The 6,317-nt window shown below is 41.6% G+C and overlaps 1 long non-coding RNA gene across 1 annotated transcript in view; it reads left to right on the top strand.

Moving 5' to 3' along the window:
* LOC116686006 (uncharacterized) overlaps positions 1-5,520 on the top strand; it is a 23,924-nt gene extending 18,404 nt beyond the window's left edge. The window contains exons 3-4 of the long non-coding RNA XR_004331120.1: positions 5,165-5,184; positions 5,413-5,520. This is a non-coding gene — a long non-coding RNA (uncharacterized LOC116686006). The remainder of the gene's footprint in view (positions 1-5,164; positions 5,185-5,412) is intronic.
* Positions 5,521-6,317: the final 797 nt, after the last annotated feature.

The raw sequence follows: 6,317 nt of genomic DNA, 5'->3' as shown, positions 1-6,317 counted from the left end.
TATGGAGTCCCCTACTGGAGCCCCATACAGGACTCCATTCAAGGTCTCCAAGAAGGCTTAATAATCTGAACTCCTGTTTGGTGCATATGCACAAACAACAGTCAGAGTTTTCCCCCCCATCGCGCCGCAGGCGTAGGGAGGTGACCCTCTCGTCCACCGGGGTAAACTCCAACGCAGCGCGCTCAGCCGGGGGCTTGTGAGTATCCCCACACCCCCCGGCGCCTCACACCCTGGGCAACTCCGGAGTAGGACAAGTCCAACCCCTGTCCAGGAGTACGGTTCCAGAACCGAGACTGTGCGTAAGGTAAGCCCCACCAATCTAACTGGTAACGCTCCACCTCTCGCACAAGTTCGGCTCCTTCCCCCACAGAGAGGTGACGTTCCACGTCCCCAGAGCCAGCCTCTGCCGCCCGGGTCTGGTCCGTCAGGCCCCTGACCTTCGCCGCCACCCATATGGCAGCGCACCCGACCCCAGCGGTTCCTCCCCACAGTGGTGAGCCCATGGGATGGAGATGGGTGCCACGTAGCTTCTTCGGGCTGTGCCCGACCGGGCTCCGTGGCAAACCCGGCCACCAGGCGCTCGCTGCACACCCGCCGTCTGGGCCTGGCTCCAGACGGGGCCCCGGGCCTCCTCCGGCAGGGTCACTCCCCTCTCTTCCTCGTCTCTCCATAGGGTTTTTGAACCATTCTTCGTCTGGCCCCTCACCTGAGACCACTTTGCCATGGGAGACCCTACCAGGAGCACAAAGCTCCAGACAACACAGCCCTCAGGTTCATAGGGACACACAAACCTCTCCACCACGATAAGGGGATGGTTCCCCGGAGAGGATTAGGACAGGATTATGGACACATTATTTTATTGCTGCAAGCAAAATATATAAATTTAGACCAACCAGTCTACAAAAGTAATTTTGCATTTCACATTACCTTCTGATACAAAACATTTTCTGTGTGCAAATAATCATGTTACACGACCATTTTATTTTTATTTTTATAATGCCCATGGAAAAAATAGTCACAATTTAGAAATGAAAGCATTAAGACTTAAATCACTAACTTTGAAATCATGGAAACTGCTACTAAAACCATGCCTTGAACCATTGAACAAATGTTAAAAAAAAGTATTTTTACACAAAAGTCTTCTTAGACCGCTCTCTCTGGTGTCCTACCTGTGGTCAGCATGCCGAATGGATGTGCTATCTTTGCAAAACAGAAATTCTCACTGATACACATTGAAAATAATTGCACCGGATGAAAAAAGAAGCCTTTAGTTTGCAAAAAAAAAGCCTGAGATTTGGTATTTAAAGTGGTAAAAAAAAAATTAGGAAGATAAAACTAATGTGTTTACATTTTTAAATTTGTTTGGTGATTTATGGGGGGGGGGGATTTTTTTTAAACACTGCATTTCCTGCATTCTGGTGAATTTGTATGCACCTATTTATACGTTCTTCTGAATCAAGTTATGCTGGAAATATCTTTATATAAAGAAAACAGATTACAATCCAAATATAAAACCACAATAAAAATATATTGCAGTAAGGCATTCTGTATTGCTTTCATCTATTTATTCTCCTTTGGATCAACTTTTCTAATTATATCTAAGACAGCACACATGTAGCCTAGCATAATTTACTCTTCCCTCCTCTTTTGCATCTTTTGTTGAGGAAGTAATCTCCTTAAATGTGCAATTAATTTATTAATTAACCCCTGGACTGTAATATTTCAGATGTGTTTGAGCAAGATTTACGCTCATGGTCAAAACTGTGCGCATTCAAAATATGACTCATCCCATCTGTACTTTCTGAGATTTGGAGGAGTCGTGCTATTTTGAGAAAAATCAAGTTATAATAGGCTATTAGATGAATACAGTCACTATATTTCAGAAAATAATCTACCTGCACCATAGTCTGCTGTACATTACGTGATTGCTCTGCTGATGCGGTAGATCCCAGACCTCCCGACAGACACAGAGCCCCGTTGGAGACTCTGGTCTTTGAATCAGACAAAGTTTAGGGAAGTGGCTGAACGCTGCTCTACATCAGAGATGGAAAACTGAAACTACAGAAGCCATCAGCTCAGACTGGAGTAGTATGTATAGTTGGTGCGGTTCGAGTACGGATACCAGCTCTTCAAGCAGATCTCGGTACGCTTGTTTGGTCCTTTTGGTGCGCCCCAGAGTTTGATTGTTGCATTCTCACCTGCCCAAACAAACCACACCAGCAGGTCAAACTAGCTCTAGTTCAATTCACCCGAACTAAAGGCTGTTGGTGTGAAAACGCCCTAAAACCACTTAGGATTTATTTTGTAGGAAAAACTTCATTCTCTCAAACCTGGGCAGAAAGACAAGTTGCTGGAGAAAATTCTGAACAGGACACCTGGAATTATGTTAGACGTGATGTCATAGCTGGAGGTACCCTGCACCCTGACCGAGCTGCTCTCCACTGGTACACTGGCAGAGATTGCAGGGAGATGGGCACATACATTGAAAGAGTATGCAGTCGTCAATCCCTGAACACTGCATTAGTCAGATAGCCTACATGCAGTACTACATTTTGGTGCTGCATGGAACGAAATATTTGCACTTGAAGACAACCTGGAGCCAGGACTTGAGCAGAGACAATTTAGACATGTGGCATGTAGACAGTTTGTCTTGTGGCAGCATGGTCGCCTGGGTGGAATAGGGTAATACCCAGCTATATGTGAGTGGAAAATTAGGGACACATTTCCTGACCCCAGGGCCACTACACTGGCTACAGGGTGCGTTGCTTGGTTTATACATTGTAAATAGTTTAAACACCCCAACACTACACAGGCAAACATATACAAGCAGTGATTTGTCTGGAAACCCAACTAAGATTTATTGGAAATAAATAGAAAGGTTTTAACTGCAAATATGACTTGAAAGTACATCCAGTGTTTCCCTAAGGTAATGAATCATTACATTATTTATGTTGTTAATTTCGTAATCAATATCATGATATCCTACTCAAAACAACAGTTGTAAAGTCACTTAAGAAGGCTGTGCATCACACTATCTTCTGTGTTCCTGTATTTTCATTTATCAACAAAGTCTTGTCTTCTTTAGCTCTGCCTTGTGCACAGGTGGTGACGCCATGTGTTATTTTGCACAACATATGTGTCAGGTTGGGGATGAGCTGGAAGAGGCTGTGGAGGAGGAGGACAACCAGCCGCCTGCTGACCGTGAAGGTGGGGAGTGTCGGAGTGGAGCTGCGTGGCGGGCCGCTCTCACAAATGAGGTGTCTGCATGCATTTCATGAGGCACCTCTCGACCGTGATTACTTTTTCTAGGTCAATAATTTGGGGATATAAAGCGTGGAAGATGACTTGCTGCTTGAATCCAAGCTGCTCATACATCCAATCACATAAAATAAAGTTTACTCCTGTACTTTACCGAAGTAGAATCAATAGGTCATACTTTTGACTTTGACTTCGTTACATTTTGCAGCAATTATCTATACTTTCTACTCCACTACACTTCTATAACGTTCCGTTCCATTTTCTGATCAGTTTCGGGCAGTTTTTTTGTATTAGTGATTTATATCGCAGAAAGGTCTTAATAATTTTGTGTATTATAATGCCATTGTTTTGTTTCAATTCATATCACCTTGTGTGACTAACTTTAGTTTGACTCATCCTTCCCAAGCAATTATAACATGGTCCATGCAGCAGATGTTCTGATTGGATTTGTTCTGTTTCTTGTTTTTATTTTGCTAGTTTGTTTTTCAGTCTTGTCTTGTTTTACTTCCTGCCCTGTGTTTTCCCACCTTTGTAATTGTCTGCCCCACCCTGATTTGTTTCACTTGTTCCTGAGTCTTCGTGTCACCTGTCTCTTATTTCTTCATTAGCTTGTGTATTTAGTCTCTGTGTTTTCTTTGTCTTGTGTCAGGTTGTTATTTCTGTTCTGGATTGTGTGTTTGTTGAGTCTACCTGTTTTCATCTGTATTCCTGTTTCCTGTGTTCTCTGTTTTGACTTGCACTTCGTTTTGGATTTCTTTGCCTGCGGTACTCTGGACACCTTTTGTCTGTATGTGTTTTTGTTCATTAGATCTTCAAGCTCTATTCTGCCTGCTGTCTGTCAAATGTTCTTGACACGCCCATTTTACCAAGGATGCATTGGTTGGTAACTTAGCAGCGCCCGTATCCCAACATTCATTTCAGCATTTAATGAGGGTTGGGTTCCACGTTGACAGATTGTTTGTTTGAATTGAACACATGTCCATCTTAAGATCAACGGGAACCTGTGGTTAACTCCACAAGCACCTGCAGGCTTAACAACCTTACTGGCCAGCAGTCACACACACACACACACACACACACACACACACACACACACACACACACAGGCAGGGGAGTGAGATACTGTTTCTCTACGGGAGACGTGTTTAAATTGTGACTTGTAGGCTAGTAGATATAGTATTAATCTTATACTTTGTTGGTTTATTTGCTTTCTGATTTTTTTATACAAGTTTTAGAAGGAAACAAGAATTAATGAAAATCCTCAGTTTGCTTACCTACAGTAAATAGATATTTTTATTTTGTCTGTAGTAATTTACATAATTACTGGAAATGTTACAAACTAAAGGTACATAATAGTCCAGAAATTTGAAAAAACCTGCCATGAATTATCTATAAAAACAAATACCTGTGGTGTTCCCATTGCATACACCTCCATTAGTTTGTGAAAAACAATAAGTGCACAGTTTTACTATAGTAAAGGAAGTGTTTTTCACATTTTCACAACTGTGCGTCTGTAACGCCAGACATCTTACCTGGACATATTGGTATCTTTGGCCTTTTACCCGTTCACTGTTTCAGTCAAACAACTGTTTCTTTATTTTCAAAAAAGGCTTCATGAGCTTTCCCAATGTAATGTATTTACCGTATGTGTTCACTACAGTTTTTTTCTCAATTGTTAAAACACAACTTCTGAAACCTTCCTCCATTTTCTGAAAACGTTAAACACAAAACCTCATCTTCAAGCACTAGTTACAAAACCTCTGACTCCTCTTGCAAAATGAAACTTTCGCCTCAAAACAGTTTTACCTGCGATCAAAATGATACCCACCATCCAGCAGTCAGTAAACAATACACCAGAAATGGAAAACACATCTTCAAAACATAAACCTACATATATATACTGTAGTTCTTTGTTGATATGAACCTGTAACCAGTTAAAATCTATTGAGCAGTCAGTACTGTTAACAAATGGAAACCACAGTGTTCATACGATTTGTTCATTGTACAGTGTACAGCCTACAATGCACTGGACTACATTATACAACACTACTATAAAAGGGACAAAAATCAAAGGAGGAGGAAATCTTCTTGTTGTTGGGCTGGGTCCGGCCAGAGCACTTCATCGACATCACAAGCAATATTCCCCCCCCTGAGGCAACCTGCTTGCTTTCTGAACTGGCTTATATTGGTTGTGTCAGATCATTTGAAACAAGTGAAATCAATTTTGAGTGGTTGTGTTCAATCAATGACATGTGTTCTCTATTTGTGTTTGATTTTTGACACTTGTGTTTACCAGTATGGATGACATGTGCATTAGAGAGCAGAATGGGTTTAGAGTTTTTCTGAAAAGTCTAAGTGAGATCAAATTGTGTTTTACCGTGTGAAGTGGTTTAAGGTATTGACAACAGACTGCACAATTAGCTAAATGAGTTACGAAAACTTAGAACTTAGTTCAGCCAATGAGTTTTAGTGTTTTAGCAATTGAGAAAAACTATTTGGTGTTTCTTTATTTTCAAAAAGGGCTTTATGATTTTTCCCTATATACTCTATATACAGTATGAGTTCACTAACACGTCTAAAACAAGAAACCATTTCAGTCAGCAGTGTTTAAAATACACCAGGTTGAAATCCGTATTGTTTTGAATGTGTGGTTGTGACAGCAGTGTGTTAGCGTCTGAACAAAGTGCTTTAAATCCACAGCGTTGTGCAGGTTGTGGTTAAAGTCATGGGAGAAGTGTGTAGAGTTTTGAAAACTGTGTTCAAGCAATGAAAAACAATCTAGAGTTTGGTCACGTGAACTGCTGCTGTGCAGACTGGAGTTAGAGTTTTGCACGTTACTCCAGTTGTGCCCGCTGTCGTCCAGCAATCGTAAAAAACTGCATTGCAATCGTTGTAGCTTTGTGAGGTTTTCTTATCCAGACCTTGTTTTTACAGTAGTATTGTTGTGCTTTTTATTTCTAGCTGTTATTAAGGAGCACTGCAGGCGGTCTCTGTGCTGGGGGTGTTGTGTACAATAACAGGAAGAACTCATCGTGTCAAACGGTAAACAGCCTTTATTC

The sequence above is a fragment of the Etheostoma spectabile genome, unplaced genomic scaffold (genome assembly GCF_008692095.1).
Source record: "Etheostoma spectabile isolate EspeVRDwgs_2016 unplaced genomic scaffold, UIUC_Espe_1.0 scaffold280, whole genome shotgun sequence".
In the NCBI taxonomy this organism is placed as follows: domain Eukaryota; kingdom Metazoa; phylum Chordata; class Actinopteri; order Perciformes; family Percidae; genus Etheostoma; species Etheostoma spectabile.
The sequence above is the reverse complement of the archived record's forward strand: the minus strand, read 5'-3'. Positions and strand labels throughout refer to the sequence as shown.